Source organism: Crocodylus siamensis, chromosome 8 (genome assembly GCF_052110815.1).
Source record: "Crocodylus siamensis isolate JL-2025a chromosome 8, ASM5211081v1, whole genome shotgun sequence".
In the NCBI taxonomy this organism is placed as follows: domain Eukaryota; kingdom Metazoa; phylum Chordata; order Crocodylia; family Crocodylidae; genus Crocodylus; species Crocodylus siamensis.
This window is the reverse complement of record NC_143402.1, coordinates 54,197,243-54,225,109: the sequence shown is the minus strand read 5'-3', so window position 1 is coordinate 54,225,109 and position 27,867 is coordinate 54,197,243. Positions and strand designations below refer to the sequence as shown.

The 27,867-nt window shown below is 49.7% G+C and overlaps 1 pseudogene; it reads left to right on the top strand.

The window, feature by feature from the left end:
* The window catches only part of LOC149858599 (olfactory receptor 10J5-like), a 36,969-nt pseudogene extending 18,078 nt beyond the window's left edge, over window positions 1-18,891 (top strand).
* Window positions 18,892-27,867: the final 8,976 nt, after the last annotated feature.

Here is a 27,867-nt window from a genome sequence, read left to right as displayed (position 1 = left end):
CCAGATCTAGTGCACAGGCCCTGAGGTTCCCCATGGGTCCAGAAATTTGGCAGCTTGGGAGTAGTGCTATTGTTCCTCCACCACCAAATTTCTGGAGCCATGATAAGACCCACGAGGAAGATGAAATGACACACCATGTGGTGGATTGGGCCCACAGGCTTGGGACCAAACCATTCCTGGTTTAGGACAAATGTGTTTGCAACCATCAGGTCCCTCCTAGGCTTGCTTTGTACATTTGCCAATGAAACAGATCTCCTCTGTGTTCTTGGGAGGCATTCGGCTGCTTTCCAAGCCGCTCTCAGCAAGAGCTGCCAGTGATTGACGGTCAGCTTCTGTCAAAACAGAGCACCCACAAATAAGACATTTTACACTAACAGACTGGGAAGAGGGAATGGGAGAGAGTGATTCCTGTTGCGGAAAATCATAGAAATCCTCTCAGCCCCATGCAGCAACTGGGAGAGCCCAGAAGCATGGGAAATAACAATAGGAGAACAAAGGCATTGCTATACCTAGAACATCCCTCATCAGTGGCTGTCCAATCTCTTCTTGAACACCTCCAGTGACAGAGAGTCCACAACTTCCCTAGGCAGTCTGTTCCACTGCCTCACTGCTCTAACTGAAGTTTTTTCCATATATCCCATCTAAATTTACATTGTGAAACTTGAAGCCATTTGTCCGTGGCCTCCTCTCTGCAGCAAGAGAAAAGGTGTTTTTCCTCTTTTCCATGGCAGTCCATCAAGTACTTGAAGCCTCTTATCACGACCCCTCTTAAGTGCCTGGTCCGCAAGCCAAGCATGCCTAGCTCCTTCGACCTCTCCTCATATGACTAGCTTTCCAAGGCCTTGATCATTCTGGTCACCCTTGGACCTTCTCCAACTTTTCCATGTCCTTTTTTGAAACTTGAAGCCCAGAACTGCACACAGTGCTCTAGATGAGGCCTAACAATTGCCCAGTAGAAAGGCGCTATCTCCTCCTGTGTCTTGCACCCAATGCTTCTATTGAGGCAGCCCAAAACTGCACGTGCCTTCTGTGTGGCTGTCACACTGCAGACTCATACTGAGTGTGTGATCTACCAGGACTCCCAGACCCTTCCATGCAGTGCTGCCTTTCAGCTAGGTGTCACCCATTTTGTATTTGTATTTTTGATTATTCCTCCTGCGGTGTAGCACCTTCCATTTCTCCACACTGAACTTCACCCTGTTAGCTCCAACCCAGGTTTCCAGTCTGTAGAGATCCCACTGAATTGCACTCCCATGCTCCAATGTGTACAGTCCTTCCCAGATTTGTATTGTCTAAAAACTTGCTCCAGAAGCTTTCTATGCTGGCATCCAAATCATTAATAAACATGCTGAACAGCACCAGGCCCAGGACAGACCCCTGTGGGACTCCATGTGACACCTCCTGCCATTCTGACATGGATACATTAATGTTTATACTTTGCTTGCAACTATTGAGCAGGTTATCTATCCCCCTCATAGCAGTTTTGTTCAACCCACATTTCTCAAATTTATTTAAGAGAAGGTTGTGAAGAAATCCTGTTCCAGCCTCCTCCTCTCCCTGGGAATAGTCTGTTCCCCTCCCCCCATGTCCCCCCATGTCCCCCCACATCACTCGAGTTGCTAAGCATCCACCTGACTTGCATCTGCCTCCCCACTCCCCTCCCTACCCACCACCTCCCCCTCCCTGCTGGCTGTTCTGGGGTGTGGCAGGGCTGGGTGTGGGGGCAGGTACTGCCACCGTGATCCCCCATTTGCCCTCAGGCAAGGAGGTTGGGGAAAAGCTTGGACAACCAGGGAATGTTTGCACAGCGCCACAAACTTCCTGGCAGCAGTGCAAACTTGGGGCTGCGAAGTTCAGGCAGGCAGCTAATTGCTGCCTGCCCTCTTGGCAGTGCATTTACAGCTGGCCCGGAGCATTATGGACAGACAGACACACGCACAGACAAACTGAGCCTTTTATTACATTAGAATTACCAGAAAGTTAACTAGAAAAGTAGTTTATGGCAAGTTAGAAGCATATTAAATGGCTATCAAGCCGGTTCTGTTTGCCCTGGGATTTTCTTTTGATACTTCCCTGACTTGTACCCCTCCCCAAACCTGCCCTCTCTACCCAATAAAGCTATCTGTTAGCAAGTTTTATGGTACATGCAAGGGTGGGATTGGGAATGACTTTTTATTCCCCTGGCTCAGCTGGGTAAGGGAGGCTACTTTCAGGTTAAAGGAAGCACCCCAAGATCTTGCAATGGGTGAAGTGCTCTCAAGGTCTACAAGGCCTGTGTGCCCTGGAGGGCACAGGGCCCGAGCAACAACCAGACCCTGGGTGGTGGCAGCGATTACCCCAGGTTTGCAGGTGTGCTCCAGGAAGGGGGTCGGCCAAAAGTTGGCACCCCTGGGGAGATTCTCAGAGCTTGGTAGGTGGTTGAGTGCAGTGAGGCATGTGGCTTAGTGCAGGGGTGACCCCTCCCCCTTATATAGCAGTTCTGCTCAACTCACATTTCTCAAATTTATTTAAGATAAGGTCATGTGGGACCTTGTCAAAACCCTTGCTGAAGTCCAGATACAATGTACCCACAGCATTCCCTTGATCCACCTAAGTAATTAATTTGTCAAAGAAGGAGTTCAAGTTTGTTTGACCCAATTTGTTTTTCATCAGTCTGTGCTGGCTGCTTGCAATTACCTTTTCCTCCTGGAGAGGCTTGCAAATGAACTTTCTTAGATTATGCTCCAGTAACTTCCTGAGTACTGTCCTAGGGCTGTGTGAAACAGCACCTCTTAGTTTTGACTTCCGCTTCGCCATTTCGATGGGACAGTGTTTTGCTTTGAGTTTCATTTCATTTAAAAAGCACTGTTGCATTTTGTTTTGTTGAAACTGTTTCTCTGTTTCAACTCTGTTTTGATATTTCACCCATAGGCTATAATGGGGAAGCACGAAACTGCCTATAACTTTGTCATTTTTTGCCAGATTTGAATGAAAACAGTAGCGATGGTAGCCCCTTCTGAGGCCGTGAAGCCTGCCAGGTTTCAAGGAGCTAGGTATGGGAGTTTCTGGCAAACTGCACCTGAAGCTGCTGATAAGCAAAACTCTTAACATGTGACTGTGTGTGTATGTTAAGGAGTGCCCTAACTGGCGCTGGACCCTCTACACAACATGGTAGTGTGCCCCAATGAGGTCTCCTCTTCCCCTACAGCCTCAGTCAGGTCCACCACTTTAAATAACAACAGGTAAAATAATAACTTAGTAAGCAGCAAAGTAGCACCAGCAGCATCTCAGGCAGCCAAACTGACAGAGCCTTTCTTTCCTCTCCTGCAGAAGCTTCTTCTCCAGCGTGTGAGTTAAGATGCATCCTCACTGGGTCCTTCCGTCCTCTTCCCCCTCCCTCTCCTTACTTTCTGTTTCCCTGCAAGCAAGCCCAGCTTCAGCTTCGAAACTAAAAATGTTTCAAAACTTTCGAAACGTTTTGACTGCCCTCGTTTCACTTTGAGGCTGTTTTGAAACCCTTTGTTTCATTTTGATTTCGCTGTTTCGAGCTCAAAATGAGTCAAAACAGCATCAAAACAGCCAGTGAAATTTCACACAGCCCTATACCGTACTGAGGTGAGGCTAAATGATCTGTAGTTTCCCAGGTCCCTTTTTTGCCTTTTTAAAAAAGGGGCACTATTCTGACCCTTTTCCAGTCCTCTACTACCTTATCTGTCTCACAGAATTTCTTGAAGATCATTGACAAGGCTCTTAGATCTCCTCTGCCAGGTCCTTCAGGACCCTGGGATGAAATTCATTAGGCCCTGCTGACTTTAATTCATTCATACCCAGCAAAAAGTCTCTGTCTCTTCTGTTATCTCATCTCTCATCTTGTCTCTTTACTTGTCCAAATAAGCCTTAATTGGTGTCTGGCTGCATTTTTTGTGAATACCAAGGCAAAGAATCTGTTGAGTAGCTCTGCACTCTTCATCTTCTGTTAAGAGCTCTACCCAGCTAGTTAACGGTGGACCCACAGCTTCCTCAGTCTTTTCTGACAAAAATGCTAACAGACCCTCTTCTTTTGTTGTCGTTAACCTTCTTTATCAGGTACAACTCATTCTGTATCTTTGCCTTCCTGATTTTGTTCCTGCTGGTTCTAGTTATTTCTTGGTATGTGTCTGTGGTGCCTTGCCCATTTTTCATTGTGTGAATGCTTTCCCTCTGCTTTTGAGGTATGGTAGAGGCTCCTTGTGAAGCCACATTGGTCTGTTGTAATTCTCCTTGTGCTTCTGTTGAGTTAGATCATCTCCCAGCCTCTTGGGCACCTTTATCCTTAAGTCTGTCTTCCCATGGCACCATGCCTATTAACTCTTTGAGTCAGTTGAAACCTGACTTTTTGAAACCTATCATCCTAATTTTTATTGACGTCATGCTTTCTGTGTCAGGTTTTGGAATTTTGTTGTTTCATGATAACTTACTCCTAAGTTGCCCATCACCTTCACATACTTCAGCAGTTTTTCCCTATTGGTCAAGACAAGATCTAAACTAGATCAAGATGATCCCCTAGTTGTATCCTTCACCTCCCATCATACCATCTTGTAACTCTTAGGTAGATTTGTCACATCTTTGAAGAGTGCCTCTTCTACCTCTTCTTTTTGATTTCTTAGCTTATAATAAATCCCTACTGCTATATTGGTGCTGCATCTTTCACTTTTCATCTTCATAGAATCGTTAGAGTCATAGAATAGAAAGACTGGAAAGGACCTGTAAGATCATCGATTCTGGTCCCGTGCCATGGGCAGAAGGTAACTGGGCTCAAACAAGCTCCACGAGGTGCTTGTCCAGCCTCCTCTTGAACACCTCCAGGGATGGCAACTGCAGCACCACTGCTGGGAGTGTGTTCCAGATTCTAGTTACCCTAACGGCAAAGAAGTTTTTCCTTATGTCCGGCCTAAACTTTCCCTCAACTAGGTTGTGCCCATTGGACCTCATCCTCCCAAGGGGTATCTTTCTGAAGAGTTGCTCCCCAGATCTTGGTGTTCACCCCTGACTTGTAGGCAGCTATCAAGTCACCTCTCAGTCTTCTTACTCAGGCTGAACAGCCCCGGTTCCCTGCATCTCTTCATAGGACCTGGTCAGTACTCACCTAAATGCATTCTGCTTTCTTGTCTTCTTCCTCCTGAACCAGGGAGCAAATGTGTGTTTTTGATATACAAGGCAATACCACTGCCTTTTCTCTCAGCCCTGTTCTTCCAAAACAGATAATAACCCTCCATGTTGACATTCCACTCACAGGAGCTGTCTCACCTGGTCTCTGTGATATCAGTCAGTGACAGTTCTTTTCACAGTCTGCAACTTATCTTGTTTATTCCTCATACTTCTCCTATTTGTATACATGCATTGGAAACCTTTTGACTTACTCATTTCCCTTTGCACTGCTTGTGGCTGTCCTGGGGCTCTTTCCTAGAGTGGAGTAGCTTCTTCCAGTCCTTCCCTCTGTGAATTGTTTCCTCTGGTGTTGGAGACTTTGTTCACCATCCCTCATGGAACTGTCAGGCCATAGCCATAAACCCCCAATCCTTGACGTGTCCAACATGGCAGCTTACTCCAGTGTACCACCTCCCCACCAGAACACAGAGGCAGACACAGGTGGCCAGAACCATCCACCTGGGCCGAGCCACAAAGCCATTCCCTGCCACCAGCTGACCTCCTACCCCTTTCCATCTAAACCCCTGACCTAGAAGAGGAAATGTCTGGGTAGCAAGGCTCAACCTTGAATATAGGCTGCTGCCACCTTGGCTTGTGCTGCTACAAACTCTGGCAGGTTCTCTGGATACCTTACCCTGCTTGCCCACAGACTCTGAGTTTGGCCTGGCCCTCTGGATAGCTGGCCCAGCTCTGACTTGACTTCCTGGATACCTAACCCAGCTAGCCTTCTGACCTTATGCTCTGCCTGATCTTCTGGATCCCTGACTCAATTCCCTGGATGGATCTCCTGTCCTCTGACTTCCTGGCTTCTCCCAATTCTGAGCTGGGCCAGACCTGGCTACCCACGGCCTGGCATAATAGGAATCTAGTTCAACACCCTCCTTACTAGATTAGTGAGATGATGCCCCAAAATGATCTTTCCCATTCTCATCAGATGGAAGGAAGGACAGCAGTGTGGTGGGGACAGGAAAGTGCAAGTTTCCACTCTTACTCTAGGCCCCACAACTGACAAGGGCCCACAGCATCCTGTCCCTGAGAAACAGAGGAAGTCAAGTTGACACAGCCCATGCCCCACAATGCCTAATGCACGGTGCAGCTGAGCAGTGACCACTAATGTCCACAGACTTGCACAATTTTGGACCAAATTCCCCCTACCCACTGTGTGACCACAGGTGGGGCTAACCTGGGATAACTTACTCCCCTGTTTAGGGGATCAGTCCATCAGGAACCCAGGGACCCAACTGTGAAGGGCATTGTGAGATTCACCCAGAAGGGGCTGTCCTCTATACATGAAGCACCACCACCACTGCACCACCACTGCCACACCTCATGCCACTAGCCTGTGGCTAGCGGTGGGAAAGCGACAAGGGATGCAGGGCATGGTGGTGTGGTGGCAACTGCCACGTGCGAACCCTCCTGCAGAGGGGCACTGCTGCCATCACCCCTGCTCTGAGCAAGCAGTGCGAGGTGTGGTGGTGGTGGTGCAGTGGTGCTGGTGGCCACTCCCATGTGTGACTGGAGGTACAGTGTGGAGGCAGCTGCCAGCATTAGCAACAGTGTGGTGGTAGTGTCAGCCACCGCATAGCAGCACCACTGCACTGTCACCGCTGTGCCCTGCGCTGCTTGCCTGGAGCAGGGTCAGGGGGCGAGGGAAACTGTGGCCCTCTGCGAGCTGCACATGTCTACCCAGCTGGGGAGAAGTGGGGGCTCACATGAGGCAGCTGCTACCAAACCACCGTGTCCCATGTGGCTTTCCCACTGCTGGCTGCGGGCAAGCAGCATGAGGTGCAGTGGCGGTGGTGCTGTGGTGGTGGCTTCCATGTGCATCCCCCCTTCCCCCTGGCCGGGCAGTGTGTGTGAGGCCTGAAGAGGGTCACTGCTGCCCTCACCCCCTCGGCCCTGCTCCTGGGAGGGGGAACAGAATAAGCCAAGGTGGGGGGGGAGGGTGGCATCATGGTGTGTCAAGTGGGGCCAGCAGTGCTCCTTGCCCCTCTGCTATCACTCCTCAGATTGCACTCTGTTCCCCCCCACACCTGTTCACCCACCCAGGATGAGAGAGGGGAAGGTGTTGGGGAAAGCCCCACCAGGAATGCCTGCCAGCTAGCAGGCACTCTATGTTTTCCCTCAACACATCCTCACTCCCTCAGTCCCCAGTCAGCTTCCCCCCCAGCGGGGATGGTGTGGTGGTGGCCACTGTGTGCAAGCTTCCTTTCTCCTCAGCCAGGTGGTGCGTGTGTGGCCTGCAGAGGGGCACCACTGCCCTGCCCGCCCCCCCGCAGAACAGGCACAGTGATGCACTCCTTTTCCCCCATTCTCAATCTGGCCCCCCAACCCCTTTGTGGTGGGGGCAAGGAGAACACTGAGCCATGGGGATCCGGTGGCAACAGCAAAAGTGCCACACCATTAAATCTGCTGGCGGTGCTACTGGACACCGAGCTGCAGGAGCATGGTGGCAGCAGTGAGATCACTGTGCCACCAGCAATGTCAGTAACCCTGCAACATGTGGGGCTGTGGGAAGATGGCAGGAGGGGAATGGCCACACTGGTAACAGCCCAGCCCTCTAGAACCCAGGAGCAGGACAGTGGTGGTGGGTTCACTACACCACAAAACTCACCATCCACCTGGCAGCATCCCACGCCACAGCCAGCAGGAGCCCAGAGACGGGACACAGAAAAAAAGCTGGTGCTGGCATGGATGGACTTTGTAAGTGCAGGGCAGCAAGGCACCAATAAAAGCCCCATGAGCCGGTCCAACAACGGGACTGGAAGGAAGTCCCCCGCAGCTGAGGGCAGGCTGTGGGACAAGTGCAGTCAGAGAAAGACCAGTGGTGGCAACCCCCATGTGGGGAACTACCCCTGCATACTGATTTAGCAGAGTCAATTGACATGCTAGAAGAGGAGACCTGGGAGCCCTACTGTGGAGAGGGCTGGGAAAGACAACAATAGGAATACAAGGAAGGATGAGGACCATAACTGATGCACACTATGTCCATACAACACCAAAGTAACAACAGGTTGGTGCTAGGTGGGGTGTAGGGGAGGTGGAGCCCCAAGATCCTTGTGCTACCAAGCAACCTTAGCTAGTTACCACTGAATGGGGAGTGACAGCTGTACCTAAGAAAAAAGATTTCCATCAAAGATGTGGCAGGAGAGAAGCTTCAGGGGATTGGGTAACTGGTGCTGGGGCAAAGTGTCAGTCTACAGGACCGCAGTTGGCTCAGGGCAACCAGAAAAGTCTAAGTGGGAAGTTCCAGACAGGCACGGCAAGTTACACCCTTCCTTTCCCCTGTGCCCCCACACACACCTACCTGCTGTGGTGTGTGTGTGTGTGTGTATGTCTGTGTCTGCATGTGTGGCATTGAGGGGATGTTGTGGGGGGAGTAAGGGGCTTGAGCAGGACTAGGGAGGCTGTGTGGGGGATGTGGGGCACTAGCAGGGCTGGGGGGCCATGGGGGGGCCTTTCACTTTTATTAAGTATTTTTTTGTTTTTTATCAGAGAATATGTGATTTTTTATCAGATAATTTGTGACTTTTTATCAGGGAAAACCAGGATCCTTGCTGATCATGCACCCCTCCTCCCCACGCATACACACTTTGGGAGAAGCTATCCTGGGCATGTGGATTCCTGGTAGTCAAGACATCTTAATCAACCTCGATAAGAACCCCTGGGAACCCCAACGCTTGTTCCAAGCTTTGGAAAAAATCCTGCTTTTTGATGTGAGGATACGAATGACAGACAGGAGACACAGGATTCTTTCTGTTTTACATAAAAATTCCTGTACTAATGTTTCCATTCAAGCTTTAGCCTGGGTAGCCTGTGTACATGATACCCAGATGCCAACAGCCAGGGAGGGGGGCAGCCAGGCCCTTTGTGTACCCTTGTGTAGCCCTCTTCTAGGCATGTGCAGGGCTTGGCACAGGATTGCACTACGTTTAAAGTAAAGTGCTGTTTTTTTTTTCTTTCCACATCTGCAAGCAGCCACAATGGGCAAACTGTCAACTGAAAACAACACAACACCAGTGAATTTAGGCCCCATCCCCTGCACTCTTTTTGCTGTAAAACCTACTGGCTAAAGCCACTGAGGGTTTAGAGCAGCCCAAGCAGGCGAATGCTCAGATTTTGAAAGTGGGGGTGCAGATGGTGTTATATAACACAACTCATATTTTTCTCCAGTTAAGGAGAAACTAGAAGCTTTACTAATATACTGGGAGAGCGGGAGCTATAATTATATTATTCAGTTTAAGATCAAAGCAAAACCAAATATAACTATTGGAATGTGCACTAATTTGCTAGAATATATATTAATTTTAAAAAATACAAACTAAGCAAAAATAGTCAAACGGTCTTGTGTCATTAGTCCTGTAATCGTTAAAGTTAAATGTACATTTCATTCAGATTGGATATCTTGACAGTGCCTCCAATACTTCAGTGTCAGTCATTTCTACATCTGAGTTAATATTACCACACCTGAGTTAAGCTTTTTAAGCTAGAGCTAAAACAGCCTGGAGTGCTGTGAAACAGGAGAGAGACATTACCAGAAATGACTAACAGACAGCACAATTGCAGAAGAAAGGTAGCTTGACCAATAGAAAATCAAGTACTCTCCAGCCAGCAAGGCACTCTCCTGCCAAAGGGGAAGGGAAGCCTCCAGGCTCTGCAGCAGGAAATCTTTTCATAGCACATTCATGGATTGGAAATGGAGCCCAGTGCCCCCTTCTGAGAGAATGCCCCTTCCATGATGCTAAAGGGCATGAGCTCTCTGCCCTTTGCCCCAAGGAATCATTACTGGGAAGGATGCATGCAAAGCAACAGGGAAACTGAGAGCCCTGGGTGGGCAGGAAATTCTTATAGGAGTTATGGGCTTGTGTCCTGCTGGGAACAAAGAGGGCTTGGAGATTGGGGCTCCAAGAAGCTCCAGTAGTGCCCCAGGTCCTGGGTCAGCAGCAGGAGGAGGGACACGTGCTTCTGCTGCTGTTGAGCTTCGGGACAAAGTGCTAGCAGAAGTGCCACCCTCCATCAAAGGGCACTTCTCTCAGCATCCACTATTCAGAGGGGACTAAAGGGATTATTACTTCATGGTCCCGGTACTGCATCCCTCAGAGTGAGACAGCGTTTGCACTTCCCATGTGCGTCTCATGGGCAGGGCTTTGGGAAGATGGAGCATGTCAGAGACCAGGTCCCACAAGCCCACTGACATGAACATAAACATAAACAACATCCCCTCCAGGTCATTACACCTCTGGGAGCTGGGGCAGAGGAGATGACAATGCCTGGAAGAGGGAGAGAATCCTGGCTTTCAGGACAGACAGATGCAGCTCCATTGACCCTCCCACCAAGCTGTTCCTGTTCTCTCAATCATCGATGCACAGATGCACCATGCAGAGACTGTTTCCTTTTCTGGACTCACTGTCCTCTCAGAGTAGCTCATACATGGTGACTGATTCTGCCTTGTCTCTTCAGAGATCTGGTCAGGGAGACCTTCTGGAGCCATTTCCAGACATGCTGGTAGGTCAGTGCCTCCTGCAGCAGCTGAGATGAGGGTACCTTTTTTGATAGCTCTGGGGATATATTGACCACAAAGATAAGATGTAAATTAAACCCTTCATCTCCTTTCCCTGTCCGAACCCCCAGACAATGGAATCTCTTTGCAGTTGCTAATAGATATTAGCTTCCTTCTGCCAGGGATGTGGCAGCAACAGCAGGTCATTGGGGTCACTTGTACACACCCCAACATTTAATCCTCATTAATTTAACAAGCTTTAAAAATTTTAAATTGGTTTATTTTGGTGTGTCATGTTTGTGTTTTCATGCCATGGGCTTTTGAACAAATTAAGTCCTGTGTGCGTGGCCAGCTGGACAGCAGAGGGGCCTGTGCCCATGCTCACAGGGGCTGAGTGGTCAGGAAACACTGCCCAGGGAGAAGGAGGGGGAAGGGGGCTGTGGCCCAGCTGCCTGGTGCAGCACAGCAGCCCCATCCTGGTAGGGGTGTACCAGAAGCCTCCCCTCCTCTTCCCTCCAGCCCACACTGGGGCTGGACATTTTCTGCTGCTGCCTGCATGAGACACAGCCACTGCACTCCGGCCTGGTCAAAATGGGAATGGCTGGGGTCCCTCCGGAAGGGCTGGGGGGAGTGGCAGGAGACTGTGGGTTGGGCAAAGGGCATTGGCAGGACTGGGGGTGCAGGGGGCTGTTGGTCGGGAGTGAGGGGCAGCAGCAGGGCTGAAGCTTGGCACTGAGGGGTAACTGAATGGGCAAAGGTAGGGCACTGGCATATCACTGCCCTACCCTATGTGACAGGAATACAGTTCCCAGCATCCCCCAGCTGTCCAGCCTGATCATGGCTCATTTTGGTACAGTTTCCATGGCGACCTCTGGATGACCCACAGATTACTGTCTCGTCTTGGGGATTGTGCAGTGTCTTTTCTCCATCAAGCCAGTTTCTTCCAAGGGGAGAGTTTCTTAACATTTGTGTGTGCGCTTCTTACCAGTTGCTTAGGTGTAATAAAACTGCACGTTCCCCTGTCTGACTGTCTGTGCCTTCTTTTTTTGCAAAGGAGAGAAAATGCCTGTCTTTGGGTGGGATCAGGGGGCGGGGAGGGGGGCAGGGCACAGAATTGGCAGGGGTGCTGCACTGGCATATCACTGCCCCCCCCCCATCATATTCGCCCTGCCCCCCTGAGGCCAGGTGTCCTTTTTTGGACCCAGAAATATGGTAACCTTATGCAAGGGGCTTCCACCATTGAGTTCTAAATTTACCACTGTTCTGTAGAAGTCTGTTAGTCACTTTTTGTAAGACTCATCTGATACATCTCAGAAAAGCTGAGCCATGATCATGAGTGAAAGCTCTATTTGTTTTAAAGAAATCAGGCAGGGTGCACTGATAAATGAGCTCCTCAGCACAGCATGGCAGCAGAAGTGTGCTGGGGGCATAACCCAAGGGTCAGTGACTCAAAGCCATTCTTGGCTAGTTTGCTTTTTGCTGACTTTAACGCTTCAAGTAATTGTTGTTGCTCCTGTTCAGTCTGAAGGCAAAAAGAGAAGCTAGTCTCCTTGTAGTAACAACTGTGTTTTTAAATCCTCCTTATTGTCAGGCTCTGACATTGGTAAGCTAACTCTTTACATGCTTGGCTTGGGCAGCTTTGCTCTGAGGTTGCTTTTCCCCCCAGCATATTGTTCCTCGGCTATTCTTTCTTTTGAATTGTTTTGTAATGAGAGCGCTAGTGAGTCACTGGGCTTGTGTATTTGTTGTTGCTTTTTCTGCCAGCCTATTCGTTCTGTTTGCATGTCTCTGCTCCTTTCTCTGTTGTCCAGAGAACCGCCCTTCCTTGTTTTCTCTGCTGGGATGGCTTCAGGCTGTAAGGGGCTTACTCCATCAGTGGCAATCAAGCCTTGTGCCATCACTACATACATAATGCTGATGCTTGCCTCCCCTCCAAATGATACCGGACACCCAAACGATTGTCCTGAGAATTTGTGTTGATGTAGCTACATTGAAACCCAACATTTCCTACCTTTCTCAAAACCAAGGACAGCAAAAGACTAAGAAGAAAAGTATCAACTCAGCATAGGCAAAGACTATTTCTTGTGTTATTTTAGTATCCCTCCACCATCGCATGTCTTCAGACTGAACACCCTTATTAGTGCCTCTCACTCCTGATCCTCAGCCCCCTGGTGCTGCCAGTGCCCTGCACATCCAACCCCTGACATACCCCTTCTTCCCCTCCCCGTGACTATGGGCACTGGTGCCTCCAGAGTCAGGGGGCCATTTGCCACCTGCATGGGCCAGTCAGTGACTGGAGGGGGGGGGGGTCCCCCTGGCTGATTGCACCAACCGGGAAGTGCTAGCGGCATGCCCAGGAGTGTCAGCGGTGATTCTCCTGGCACCTCAGTCCCTGGCCAGTGCTCTCAGGGGACGCACAAGCGCTCCCGCCCATCACCTAAGTGGGGAACACTGGCTGTCAGGGGGTGCACCAGTGCTCTCAGGGGGTGCACGTGCACCCCTGTGCACCCGCTACATGTCGCCACTGCCTCTGACTGAACAGGTTTTGTTTTCCTTTTTGTGAAAAGATTTTACATTTCAAAGAGGGCAATTAGCACCTTATGAGGCCAAGCTCTGTCTCTTCAGAGAAACTGAGGGGGTTTTGCCCTCCCCCTGCCCCCCCCCCCCCGAAAGGCATTTTTGCTTCTTCACTGAAAAAGAAGGCAGGCAGACAGACAGACATGGGAATATGTAATTTTTTTGCACCTGAGCAATTGGTAAGAAGCATACATACAAGTGTTAAGAAACTCTTCCCTTGAAAGAAACATTGGCTTGACAGAGAAAGGACCTGGAATCCCTGAGAGGACCTTGCGTTAGTCAGGGGTCCCCATGGAAACTGTGCTAAGCCCAGACAGCTGGGGGATGCTGGGAACTGTAGTCTTGTCATGCAGGGGGGGCAGTGATATGCTGGTGCCCTGCCTTTGCCCATTCTGTTGCCCCTCAATGCCAAGCCACAGCCCACCCTCCATCCTGCTGCTGCTCCTTGCTCCTGACCCACTGACCCCAGCCCTGCCAGTGCCCTGCACTCCCAAACCACAGCCCCCTGCCCCCCCAGTGCTCCTCACTCCTGATCTGCAGCTATTTCCTCCCCACACACACACACCAGTGCTCTCACTCCTGACCCACAGCCTCCTGCCCCCCAGCCCTACCAGAGGAGCCCCAGCTGTCCCCGTCCTGACTGGCCTGGAGTGTGATGGCTCCATCTCATGTAGGCGGCAGCATGTGCCTGGCCCCAGTGTAATGTGCATGAAGCATATGTTATATTAAAAACCCAGCAGGACCTCTGCCAGGAGAGACAAGGCAATTTGCCACATTTATTGAGAACAGAACAACATTAAAACACTATACACATCAACACACACATATACACCTTCATTCTCCTTTCTACAGATGTTATAGTTATCAAAGTTCAATATTTGTCCTAGGTGGCCAGCCTAGGCACACTGAGACCCCCATTGGAAGCGGGGTGTACAGAAGTGCCTGTGCTTCTGTGAAGTTTGCAGAGTGAGTTCCCACCTTTACGCTGTTAAATCTCTTCTTTTACAGGGATTGCAAGTCTTTGTTTGAGACTAGGGTACTTTTCCATTGTGCCATGAGGTCAAGCTCATGCATCATTGCCCCAGGTGCTCACATATCATTCAACATTCCTCTGTTGTCACGGTGTAGGCCGTGTAGGCCTGTGCCAGTGAGCAGTGATCTGATCCGATCTGGCTTCGGATCTGGCCACTTCAGATGGCTGCAATCCGATCCGGAGCCACCTCGGAGATCCGGCCATAGGGTATAATGGGGAATCAATGAAATAGCTATAATTTTGTTGTTTTTTTGTCTGATTTGGATGAAACTTGCAGGGATGGTAGCTTCTGCTGAGAGCATGAAACCTTACAAGTTTCAGGAAGATCAGTGAAGGGGTTTGGGGGAAACTGTACCCCAAATTCTTGAAAGCCAAACTCATGTCACAGCTGTGTGTTACAACACAGGGAGGTCAAAACTGCAGGGCTCGTAGCTCCTACTGAGGCCACAAAGCATGCCAAGTTTCAAGGAGATCAGTGCACGGGTTTGGGGGGAACTGCCCCTCAAGCTGCAGACACGCAAAACTGGTGCCATGGGTGACCCTGCACGAGTTAAGGCGCAGCGGAGTGACAGCTGCAGGGATGGTGGCCCCTGCTGTGACACCTGCCAGCTGTTGAGGAGATCGGTGCAGGGGGTTCTGTGGCCCTGCTCCCCTAGCTGCTGACAGGCAAAACTTGTGCCAAGACTGTGTCTGTCTTGGGGCAGTTGATTGTCTGCCGCAGTTACGACGTGATGGTGGACGTGCTCATCGTGGGGACGCTCGGAGCCTGGGAGCCCGGCAACGAGAGCGTCCTCCACGCCTGCCGCGTCTCCCGCCACTACGCCAAGCTGATACGCTGCCTCATGGTGTCCGACACCATCTGTTGGTCCCGCGACATCTACGTGGAGCACATCACGAGCCACCGCCAGTACACCGACCCCACCAGACGAGCCACTGCCGGACTGGACACGGAGGGCACCGCCGCCTGAACCGCCCCCCCGCTTGGCTTCACTTTGAGAGGATTCTTCCACCACAGACGACCCCGCCCCACCCGAAGAGGACCCCATGATTGGACTTTATGGACTGAGACGCTTTAACCGAGCCACTTCGTCCAAAATTGTGGCCCATTGTAACGGGTTTGTGTGTATCTATCTCCTTTCTCTCTCAGCGTCGCAAACCCCCTCCCTCCCCTTCCCCCTTCCCACATCCCCCCACCCCCCGGCTTAGTTGGCTAACATTGTATTGCCTGTAACCTAGTAGCGTTCCCCTCCTCTCCCCCATCCCTCTATTGTTAGTCCCTCGCTCGGGCGCTTTGTATTTCCATCCCAGCTTTGTCATCTCTTTACTGGATTCCCCATCCAAAACATCTACTAATAAAAGTCTTTCCTCCTTAGCCTGTTTTTGTAGGTGCTAATTGATGCTCATTAAGTGGTTATGTAGTAGCTATGTCCTGTGTATGGAGCTGGTCCCTGAGCGAATTGTGATTGACTGATTGGTAACTGGGAACACAGCAGCTTCGCAGCCAGGCCTGCAGCAGCGTCTCCCTCCCGCCCCGAGACAGACACAGTCAGTCCCACAGCACCCATTTTGCTTGTCAGCAGCTTGAGGGGTAGGTCCCCCCAAACCCCTGCACCTATCTCCTTGAAACTTGGCAGGCTTTGTGGCCTCAGTAAGAGCTACCAGCCCAGCAGTTTTGACTCCCCGTGTGTTGTAACACATAGACGTGATAGGAGTTTTGCTTTCAATAATTTGGGGTACAGTTGCCCCCAAACTCCTGCATCTATCTCCTTGAAACTTGGCAGGCTTTAAGGACAATAAAAATTCCTTTTTTAGATATGTGGGGAGCTGAAGGAAAAGCAAGGGCAACATCGGACCCGTGCTGAACCAGATGGGACGACTGACAACCGACGCCCAGGAAAAAGCCAACCTATTAAATGGGTACTTTGCGTTGGTCTTTCATCAGTTCCATGGGACACCCATGCCTACCATGGGACAGGGAGGTCCTGGTGAGAGAGATCCTCTGCCCTCCATCAATGCTGACCTCGTGAAGGAACACCTTGAGAAGCTGGATACCTTCAAGTCAGCTGGCCCTGACAATCTACACCCCAGGGTACTCAAGGAGCTGGCGAGTATCATAGCCCAGCCCCTGGCATGGATCTTTGAGAACTCTGGTGTAGTGCCCGAAGACTAGAAGAAGGCCAATGTGGTGCTCATCTTTAAGAAAGGGAGGAAAGTGGATCTGGCTAACTATAGGCCCATCAGCCTGACTTCTATCCCAGAGAAGGTCTTAGAAGAGATTATTAAAGAGACCATTCTCAACAGACTGGCCTATGGCAACATCCTGAGGGACAGCCAGCACGAGTTTGTTGCAGGTAGGTCTTGCTTGACCAATCTTATCTCCTTTTACGACCAGGTGACCTATCACCTGGATAAGGGAGAGGAGACTGACGTCATATATCTTGATGTAAAAAAGCCTTTGATAGGTATCCCATGATCACCTCTTGGCAAAACTGGCCAACTGCAGCCTCAGGTTCACCACAATCTGCTGGCTGGGGAATTGGCTCTGGGATCATAGCCAGAGGGTGGTGGTTGATGGAAGTCAATCGTCGTCGTGTGCTCTGACAGTGGGGTCCCTCAAGGCTCTGTCCTTAGATCCATATTGTTCAACATCTTCATTAATGATGTGGACATTGGTGTTAGACGCGGACTGGCCAAGTTCACCAACGAAACCAAACTCTGGGGTAAAGCATCCACACCTGAGGACAGGAGGGTGATCCAGGCAGACCTAGACAGGCTCAGGAAATGGGCAGATGAGAACCTGATGGTGTTCAACACCGAAAAATGCAAGGTTCTCCACCTTGGGAGGAAAAACCTGCAGCATCTTATAGTCTCGGCAGTGCTACGCTGGCTAGCACCACGGATGAAAGGGACTTGGGGGTCATGACTGACCACAAGATGAACATGAGCCTTCAATGTGATGCTGTGGCTAGTAAAGCAAGCAAAATGCTGGCTTGCCTCCATAGATGGTTCTCAAGAAAATCCCAGGACAGCATTCTCCCCTTGTACTCGACATTGTTGAGGCTGCATTGGGGAGTACTGTGTCCAGTTTTGGGCTCCACAATTCAAAAAGGATGTGGAGAAACTTGAGAGAGTGCAGAGAAGAGCCACACGCATGATCAGAGGTCAGGAAAACAGACCTTATGATGAGAGGCTGACAGCCATGGGACTCTTTAGCCTGGAAAAGCACAGGCTCAGGGGTGATCTGGTGGCCACCTATAAGTTTATCGGGGTGTTCACCAGGATCTGGGGGAACGTTTGTTCACCAGAGCCCCACAAGGGATGATGAGGTCGAACAGTTATAAACTCCAGCAAGACCGTTTCAGACTGGACATAAGGAAGAATTTCTTTACTGTCCAAGCCCCCAAGGTCTGGAACAGCCTGCCCTCAGAGGTGGTTCATGCACCTACATTGAGTGCCTTCAAGAGAAATTTGGATGCTTATCTTGCTGGGATCCTATGACCCCAGCTGACTTCCTGCCCTTTGGGCGGGGGGCTGGACTCGATCTTCTGAGGTCCCTTCCAGCCCTAATGTCTATGAGTCTATGAGTGTGCAAGGGGGTGTTCAGGAATGTCATGGCAGGGCATACAGCCCCTATCTTGGAGACAGTCCCTTAGATCTCTGTTTCTTTCCTCTCAGCACCAGCTCCAGTCCAGCCTGGGAAGGGACAATAACACCTCTGTGACTCAGTTCTTCCTGGTTGGATTCTCCCTGCCCCCACAGCTGCGCTTCGTCTTATTCACAGTCTTTCTTCTTATCTACATCGTCACACTGATGGCCAATGTACTCATCTTAATGACCATCTGGCTGGACTGTGCCCTGCACACTCCCATCTACTTCTTCCTATTCACCCCCTCACTTTCTGAGACCTGCTACACCTTTGTCATCATCCCCAACATGCTGGCCACTCTGCTGTATGGGGGAAGACCTATCTCCTTGCGTGGCTGTGCTCTGCAGATGTACTTCTTTGTTGCTTTTGCAGGTACCAACTACTTCCTGCTGGCAGTGATGGGCTATGTTTGCTATGTGGTCATCTGCCACCCCCTGCACTACCCAGTGCTGATGAACCCATGTGTCTGTGCTAGACTGGTGGCTGCCTGCTTCTTGGGTAGCTTGCTGTATTCAACTGTAGAAATTTCTCTCATATTTCACCTGCCATACTGCAACACCAGCATAATTGACCATTTCTTCTGTGACATCTCCCCGGTGCTGAAGCTGGCCTGCACTCCCAGAAGGAGTGGTCATCACTGGCATGCTGTTCCTCATTATGGCACTACTATTGATCCTGACCTCCTACATCCTCATCCTCACTGTCATCCTCAAGATCTTCTCGGCAAAGGGCTGGCACAAGGCCTTCTCCACCTGTGCTGCCCACTTGACTGTGGTAATTGTGCACTATGGCTGTGCTGGCATCATCTACCTGAGGCCCAAATCCATCCACTCACCAGAGAAGGACAAATTCATTGCTGTGTCCTACACGGTCTTCACCCCACTGCTCAACCCCACGGTGTACAGCCTGAGAAACAAGGAGGTGAGATCCACCCTTCAGAGAACAATGGCCAGAATAATCTGCTTCTAGGGGTTATAACAGCAGAGTCCCACTCTCAGTGGGTGCATCTACATATGCATCTCACCGCACAGTTGGTGTAGTCCCAGTAATGCAAGGGTCATTTCCAACCACTTTGTATAGTAGCACTGGGGTCATGGTTAGTGCCTCCCGACACTACATCACCATAGTGATGAGCTATGTCACCATAGCTCATTGCTATGGCTCCGTAGCATCTCATGTAGAAGTGACCAGTCACACCAGGCCTTGGCAAATCCTGACAGTGCTTAAGGCTCCCAAGTGAAATCATGACAAGTCTGTAGTGTTTCTGGAAGGTGACATACTGCCATCCAGGGGGTCCTCATTCTGCAGGCACTCATGGGCCTGGTAAAAGACACTAGTGGGCTAAGTACACTGCCCTCAGGGCAAGTGGGGTGGGGGGGAGGGGGGAAGAAATCCTGCTTCACTGGGAAGCAAGGTAGTTCCTGTTGTGCCCAAGACAATGGATTCCCTAGCCTGGCCTAAATGGTTGAGGATTGCCAGATGCAAGGGCAGGGAGGGGGTGTGTTTGGGAAACTGTGAGGCAGGCTGTGAATGGAAACAGAGGACAGAGCTCTTGGGGTGCAGGACTAGCTGGAAGAGCAGGCTGGGCATGTGTGAGCAGGGAGCTGCCTGCTGCTGTGTGACCCTGCTGTGTCCAGGGAAGTGAGTCTGTGTGTACAATTGCTGAAAAATAGATTGCAATTGTACAACTGCACCAACATAACACTTGACTCAGTCTCCATTTCTTCTACTCATCTGAACAACCCGGTAAGCCGGGAGCTACCTGAGCTACTGGTAACAAACAGAGCAGCAAGGCCTGAATCCTACCCTTCTAAATTAATGTAATCTAGACTCAGCCACCAACTCTGTCTTGGCATAGGAACCTAGTTAGTATGGACTCTCACAACAGAACAGAGATCTAGAAATGCTTACTTATACCCCCCCACACACATCCAAGCCCTAAGAGCTAGGGTAATGTAAGACTGAGGGTGTAGCCATGATAGTCCAGAAATGATACAAGGCATGGGTTTCTTAGGTGATATCTTTTGTTGGTTCAGCCATGTAGATGGGAAAAATTTAGACAAGCTTTGAATGCAAGACATTCTTCAGAAGGTCTGTGATTCTAGGAAGCCAGGTACAGCAAGTGAAGCACAGCATAGGGGAGGGGGCTGAGAGAAAGTTTCAGGGGTAGCAGACACACAGCAGAAAAACTGAATCCGATTACTTGGAGATTGACTCCCCTACCCCACCTTTGATAGGCCTCAATATCACCTTCCTTATGTGTAAGATATTCAGGAGCTGGATAAAAATAATCCATATCAGTGTTTAGTCCTTCATTCCTAGTATTCAGCGAAGAATTTTTATTCCCAAATTTGGCTTTTGAAAGTGTTAGGTAGATTTCCCTTGATGTGGCAAAGTGGGGCTCCCTGCCTAGCCACAGTGCTAGTTGCCCCACTTGCCTTTAAGCACACCCCCCACCTGACTTACCCACCATGCCTTGTTCTTAATTAATTAAGAAGTTAAGTAAGGCAGGAGGCTGCCCATTCCTGCCCCACTGCCAGGGGACGCTATCTGCAGCTCTGATCCTCCCCTACACCGCAGCCCAAGCCTTGCAGATGGCATCCAGCTGTTAATTTCACCGGCCCTACACTGGGCCCCAGAATCCTCTAATCAGGACCCCTCTTAGATCCCTCCATTCAGGCGGCCTACCCTCCCTTCATTCAGGCTGCCTAGCTCCATGAAACTATTTCATAGTTTCGTAGTTTCTAGGGTTGGAAGGGACCTGAGTAGATCATCTAATCTGACCCCCTGCCATGGCAGGAAAGAGGACTGGGGTCAAACGACCCCAGCAAGGTGTTCATCTAACCTCCCAGGGGAACCACCCCTCTCAGGCATGGTTCCCCTGGGACCTTTGGCTACACAAGCCCTGGCCTCACCTCCAAGGCCAGTCGGGACCTCAGGGCTTCAGCTCTGGCTGCCCCTTGCAGTGGGCCCTTGGCTTTTCTGACTGTTCTGGTCCTGGCCCCAGCAATGACCAGTCGAGGGTACTCTACATCAGGCCTCTGAGCCTCTAGGCCCACTCTCACTCCTGGGTCTGCCTTCTGGCCCTCCTAGTGGTTCACCCACCTGGCTGTGGGAGCTAGGGTAACTCACACCATGATTGGTGTTCCAGGGTCTCACGGGGCCACTCACTCCCCCTCCTCGAGCAGCATGTCATTGTGCTCTCTCTCTCTCTCTATATATATATATATAAACATATATATATAAACATACTGGGCTCTCAGCTCTCTGGTTCCCACCCCCTGCTTCACTGGGGTTCCTCATCTCTCCCCCACCCCCTCACTTGGGGCTCCACACTGCCCCCTCACTTGGGGCCATGGGGCTTCCCTCCCTGGTGGGCTCAGGTGGCTATAGCCATGCCTGGCCCCAACTACCTTTCTTCAGGGTTTTGCACCCCACAGGGCTCAGGTGGCCTCAGCCATTCCTGGCCCCAACTACCTCCGGTGTTATGTGACCCACATGAAGGTGAGGGCTAGGGTTAAGGCATCCCTACCCACCTTTCACCAGGATGATAACTGGTCTGGCATTTCCTGGGGGCTCCTGTGCCACTAGGAGCCCCACCAGACTACCCACTCCCAGCAGGGAGCAGTTTTAGGTCATGCCCAGGACCAGGAGCTTCCTAACCATCCCCTAAAGCTCCTGCCCTTACCTCCATACCAATTGGACCATGGGGTAAAATTATTTTTTGACCCCAAATATTGGTGATTAGTCTGACTTTGAGCAGAGGGGCAAGGCTCTCCAGCCAGGAACCTCCAGCTTTTCTCCTAGCGGAAGCATTGACACACCCCAGTCAAAATCCCCAGCCTTGGTTACAATGCTTCTGAGGGAGGCTTAAAGAAACTTTGGCATATGCAGCAGCAGGAGGGGAAGTGTTCCCTACCAGGCCCATGTGGCAACCAGCAAAGCCCAGAAGCATGGGAAATACTTATAGTGGAACCTAGGTATAGCTATGCCTTGATCATCCTTGAATCATTGGTCTCTGCTCCTATTCCTTTTCAGTCCAACCTTTCCGTGAACTCTTCCAGTGATGGCAAGTCCACAACTTCCCTAGGTGTCTTTCCCAATGCCTCACTGTTCTAACAGTAAAGATGTTTTTCCTGATATCAAACCTAAACTTACTTTGATGCAACTCCAAGCCATGAGTCTGCATCCTACTCTCTGCAAAAAGAGAAAAAAGGTGCTTTCCCTCCTCTTTCTGGCAGCTCTTCAAGTATTTGAAGACTGCTATCATGTCCCCTCTTAAGTGCCTTTTCTGCAAGCTGAACATGCACAGCTCCTTCAGCCTCTCCTCATATGACTTGCTTTCCAAGCCCTTTTTCATGCTTATCGTTCACCTCTGGACCCTCTGTAACTTCTCTATGTCATTTTAAAAATGTGGAACCCAGAATTTGGACCATCCAGTTCTTCCCTCACTCTCATCTTCATCTTTCTGTGCCTATCTGCACAACAAAGCAAACATCTCTCACTTCGTGCAGCATCTGCAGAGCACTGAGGATGACTTGGTGGAAGTGGGTCTCCCTATGCATGTGAGTTGATCCTGCCACAGATCCACTTGATCCTCACCCAGCTGTTAGAAATATTATTGAAAATGCATTATGAATAGTGTTGTTAGAACAGCACAGCTGCCAGCTCTCCCTGGTGGGAGGAGGAGGTTGGAGGAGAAGCTACTAAGGGCTCTTTGTATTAAGGTATCACTCTCTCTTTGTTTTGCAAATTTACTATCTCTTTGTTACAGTAAAGCACATACTCCTTAGCGTTCTCATGCAGATAAGAGTAAATTGCAATTTTTATGGTCCTGTCCTTGGGGCAGAGAAGGTTTGAACTTTTGGTAACCTAAAGTACTTTCTGAGCAGGCGTAATTAGCTAATGCATATAAGCCTATCCGCCCCGCATACTTAAGTAGTTAATTATAATGCACATGCGACGGATGACGTGACGTCATTTCATATATGTTTGTATGAACCGGAAATGAGATGTAAGAGTTCCTGCTTCTGCACACGTGCTCAGGAGAGAGAGGATAAAAGCCAGCTGAGAGTTGTCCTCAGCGGTTGGAGTGATCCTTTGTTTCCGCTCCAGCCCTATTTGCAAATATACCTTTTGTGTTGCTAATAGAATGTGTCTGAGACTGAGAGTTCTTCGCCTCCCAAGAAATGAACCGCAGCCATTTCTGCAACACAGCACTGGCTGCATTAGTGTTGTCTGGGGTGTACACAATCTATACAAATGACCTATGCTACATTAGAGGTATACCAAAGAGGAAGCCAAGGTCAAAGCCCAGTTTCAGGACAGCAAGCTGAAGGTCAGGGACACACAGGTACAAAAGGCAGCTGCCTTCTGTAATTCCTTGGGAAATTTATTTGCCATGGTTGAGGGGTGCTTCCAGGCTTCCAGGGTGTGCATGAAGACTTAGGAGATTAATTTACCCCTGCCAGCTACTTGGGGCCTGAATTGAACTGAGCCAGCAGCTTATAGAGGAGGATTAGTGAGAACCATAACTAAGGGACCTATTCTTTCCCCCCACCCAGTTCTGCACTGCACAGCTTAGGACACACGATCACTGCTTTCCAGCTGTGCTGAAATTCCCAAGCCCCTAGGCTGGTGCACAGCCCTTTTGGAAGGTGCAGCACAGGCCTAGGCACCATCATTAGCTCCTGTGTCCAGGCATAGGGGCTCTCACAATTCTCTAGATAATAAAGTCTCCTTTTGTCTTAGGTGCTCTGAGAAATGTGCTCTTGCCAGTCCTGGAATCACAAAGTTGGAGATAACTTCAAAATCACGTAGTTTAACCTCTGCACAAATGCAGGACACTTTCTTCCTTGTCACAGGACAGCTGGAGTCATCACATAGGTCTACTGAGATCCATGCCAGTGCATTTTTCACAAGGGAGAACTGTCCCACAAAGAGCCTTTGGATCACTTTTCTGTGTACAGTAGTGATTTGGACAATGGGATTGTGTGCATGCTTATAAAGTTTGCAGATGACACCAAGTTGAGTGAAGTTGCAGGCACTCTGGAGGGTAGGACTATGATCCAGAATGACTTGGATAAACTGGACAAATGGCAAAGGACCAATCAGACGAAATTCAACACGGACAAGTGAGAAGTCCTGCACTTGGGATAGAATACTTGCATGTAAAAATACAGACTAGGGAATGACTGGCTAGGCTGCAATACTATAGAGATGGACCTGGGGGTACAGTGGACAATAAGCTGAATGTAAGACAGCAGTGTGCTCTTATTGCCAAGAAGCCAACAGCATTGTGGGTTGTACGAACAGGAGTGTCACCTGCAAATCAAGGGAAGTGATTCTTTCACTCCATTTGGCACTGGTGAGGCCTCCACCTCTGGCTGTGTCCCAGGGTACACAGCAGCAGCAGCAGCTCTGGCACTGACACAGGACATGTCGTGTAGCTAGTAACAGAGAACATACGGCAAGTGTGTAGGCAGTGGCCCTAGCAATGAGCTAAGTGGCCATGGGGCAACCAGGGTGGCATCAGCCATCACTTGCCTCCTTTCTCCAATTGCCATATCAACTAGAGTCCAAGGGGTCCAAGTTCTGCAATAACCCAGTCCCATCCTGGCCCTGACCCTAACTTTTTGTTGTTTGGCAGTAGCCTGTGGGATTTAATAGAGCCATCCTGATGCATCCCACAGGCCACATGTTTGTCACCCCTGCACTATGAAGCAGTTTCCCAGTTGCATAACCAAATATTTCCTAAAGTGCAGAATGACTCACAAATCATAATCAAACTGTATGCTGAGAGATGAGTCCCATGGATCTTGGTTTTCTCTCATTAAAAAAAAGGTCAAATTTCCAGGTTAAAAAAAGGAATCCTAAAGCCACATTTTTCCATGATCAAAATGAAACACCATTATACAGATATCTATGTATTAGTGGTGCTTCATTTTAATCGTGGAGCAATGTGGATTTTGGGTTACTTTTTTTAACCCAAAAGTTGGAGATTTTTTTTTTTTATCAGAGAAAACCATAATCCAGGATCCCTGGAGATGACACTGGATGTACAGACCCATGAGTTTCAGTGCAAGCATCTGGCTAATGTTGAAGGGCATTGTGACAGGAGTATCTCTGCTGGAACTTTTCTATTGGTGGCTCTGCCCTCCTGTTCTGGGCTAACCGCCTGCTTACTCACCTGCCCTGCCTTGATCTTAATTGATTGAGTTGTTAGAAATAGAATATTGTTAGAAATGCACAGCTTGCATCTTGCACCTGATAAGAAAGAAATACTGCCAAAGACTCCTTTCTTTCCCAGTCCTGCCTCAGCCTTTCTTATGCTGATTGCAGTCTCTCCCCCTCACCCGCCTTAGTCTTTCTCATGCGGATTGCAGGAGCCAAAATTCAATTATCTGTGGCCTTGAAGTGTAAACTTTTGGTGAACTGTTGTGGTCTTTGAGCATGCTTAATTAGCTGATGCATATTTACCTCTCCGCCCTGCATACTTAAGTAGCTAATTATACTATACATGTGATGTATGTAATGATGTAACTACATGTATGCTTGTATGAAACAGAAGTAGCTGTAAGAGTTCCGGTGTCTGCACACGTGCTCAGGAGAGAGAAGATAATTTCCGCTTGCAAACACAATTAGTTGGTCAGAAGCTGATTTGGGCATCGATGCCCCTCTCTGACCTTGTTTGCAAACAAATACAACCTTTTGTGCCGACTGATGACTGTGTGTCTGTGATTCTTTGCGAGCCTCCAGAGAAACAAACCGCAGTTTATGCATCAATTGGCGACCCAAATGGGACGTCTTCTGGACCACCCGGAACCCAGTGACAAGATCGTCCCTGCCGCCACGGGGAGTGCGCAGCGAGCCGCCTTTTTGGGCTCGCCCAGGGGGCTTCAGACGTGAGTCAGGGTATCCGGGAGGTTAAAGGCTGCCTGTGCAAAATTTTTGGTTTCTGAGGAAGCCAGACACACATTCTGGCATTCTGATCGAGATCTCTGGGATACCTGAGTGAGTATACGAATTCCCTTGCCCAATTTGGTTTCTGGATCTGGAGGCAAAGATTTGTTCGATTTGGTTTTGTACCGGGGAATTTTTGGCCCGGTATTTGGTGCACGTAAGACGTACTTTTGTGAACGGTCTGTGACTAGGATCTTTTGGTATTTGGTGTGCGTTGGGCACACTTTTGTGGGCATTAATAGGGGTGCGGGTAGCTCCCGTGTAGAAAACTCAGGTACTCCTTTGGGTTGTGTTTTACGGAACTTTAGTAAATTTGCAAAGCAGGCAGATTATGGGGTGAAGATGAAAAAGGATGATTTAATTAAGTTTTGTCAACTCGAGTGGCCAACATTCAGGGTCCACTGGACCCCGAAAGGATCCTTTGTAGTAAAAGAAGTGATAGCTGTCCATGAAATAGTTATGCAGAATGGACATTGGAATCAATTTCCTTATATAGATTGTTGGTTGGGAGTGGTTCAAAATTAGCCACCTTGGATTAAGAAATGCTTAGTAAAGTCTCATGTGATGGTTGTTAAAAAAAAAAAGACTCGAGGAGGACCACCTGTACTCCCTGAGTCTGATGGGGGGGAGGGGGGGGATCCTGAATTAGCCGAGTACCAGGCTCATTCTCCTGTCACCCTAACAAGTAGCGAGGATGAATCAGACACCTCCTCAGGATCCAGTCCCTCTGCACCACCGCGCCCTCCCTCAGGGAAACCACCACCGGCATATCAAATTATACCTAATGATTCAGAGCGTGTGCCTCAGCCGAGTGCCCCATCTGAATCAGGGAATAAGTGCTATTATTTGCGCAAGACTGTAGAATCACGACCGGTGCTGAACTGCCCGATGCGAGAGGTTATCGGAGAGGGGGGCAATGCAACTTTTGTCTACACCCCATTTAGTACTTCAGATTTATTTAACTGGAAGAATCAGAGCCCCTCTTTTCGTGAAGACCCTGAAAAGATGAGGGACTTGTTTCGATCCATTGGGCAAACCCATCGACCCACTTGGGCTGATGTCCAGATGATGCTCCAAACCCTCCTGACCCCGGAGGAGAGGAGATTAGTGTTGGGGACAGCAGAGCGCATTGCAGCAGCCAGGGTAGAAGCGGAGGGAGCTGCTGGTCGTACCTTGCGTGATACCTGCCCTGTTGAGGAACCGGGATGGGATAATCATACCGCAGAAGGAAGAGAGCTGAGTGCACGGTATCTGGGGATTATAGTGGAAGCAATGGGAAAGGCAGTGCCTTGGGTTACTAATCTGTCTAAATTGTATGAAGTGAGACAGGGAAGAGAAGAGGATCCCTCAGCTTTCCTCGGGAGGCTGTATGAGGCGTTCCGCAGGTTTTCGGACCTAGATCCAGAAGCCCCAGATAATCAACGCATGGTAAATCTTATGTTTATTGGTCAATCCGCTGCTGATATTCGTAAGAAGCTATAGAAAACTGAGGGAGGTGCTGGGAAACCGATTTCAGAGTTGGTGGAAATTGCATATAAGGTATATGGGAATCGTGAGCAGGCACAGGAGTGCAAGGAAGATAAAAAGGCTCAGCGACAGATGGCAGTGCTGGCAGCTGCTATAACTGGAGGTAACCCTGGAAAGGCTGGGATACAGAAAGGGAAAGGAGAAAGAGTGGGAGCAGATGTTTGTGCTTACTGCAAGGAGAAAGGACACTGGAAGAGGGAATGCCCAAAGTTGAAGGAGAAGAGAGAGGGTGAACCAAGAGGTCACCTCATGCGGGCAGAGGAAAAGGGTGAGGACACAGAATGAAGGGGATGGGGATCTAAGACCACTACCCTTCGGGTTGGAGCCTGAGAAGATCCCATGGTAACTATTAGGGTTGGTGGCAGAAACTTTGACGCCTTGGTGGATACTGGGGCTACATTTTCAATGATTCCAGAAAACGCCCCCTGTGCAAGAGCTAGTGAGCAGCATGTTCTT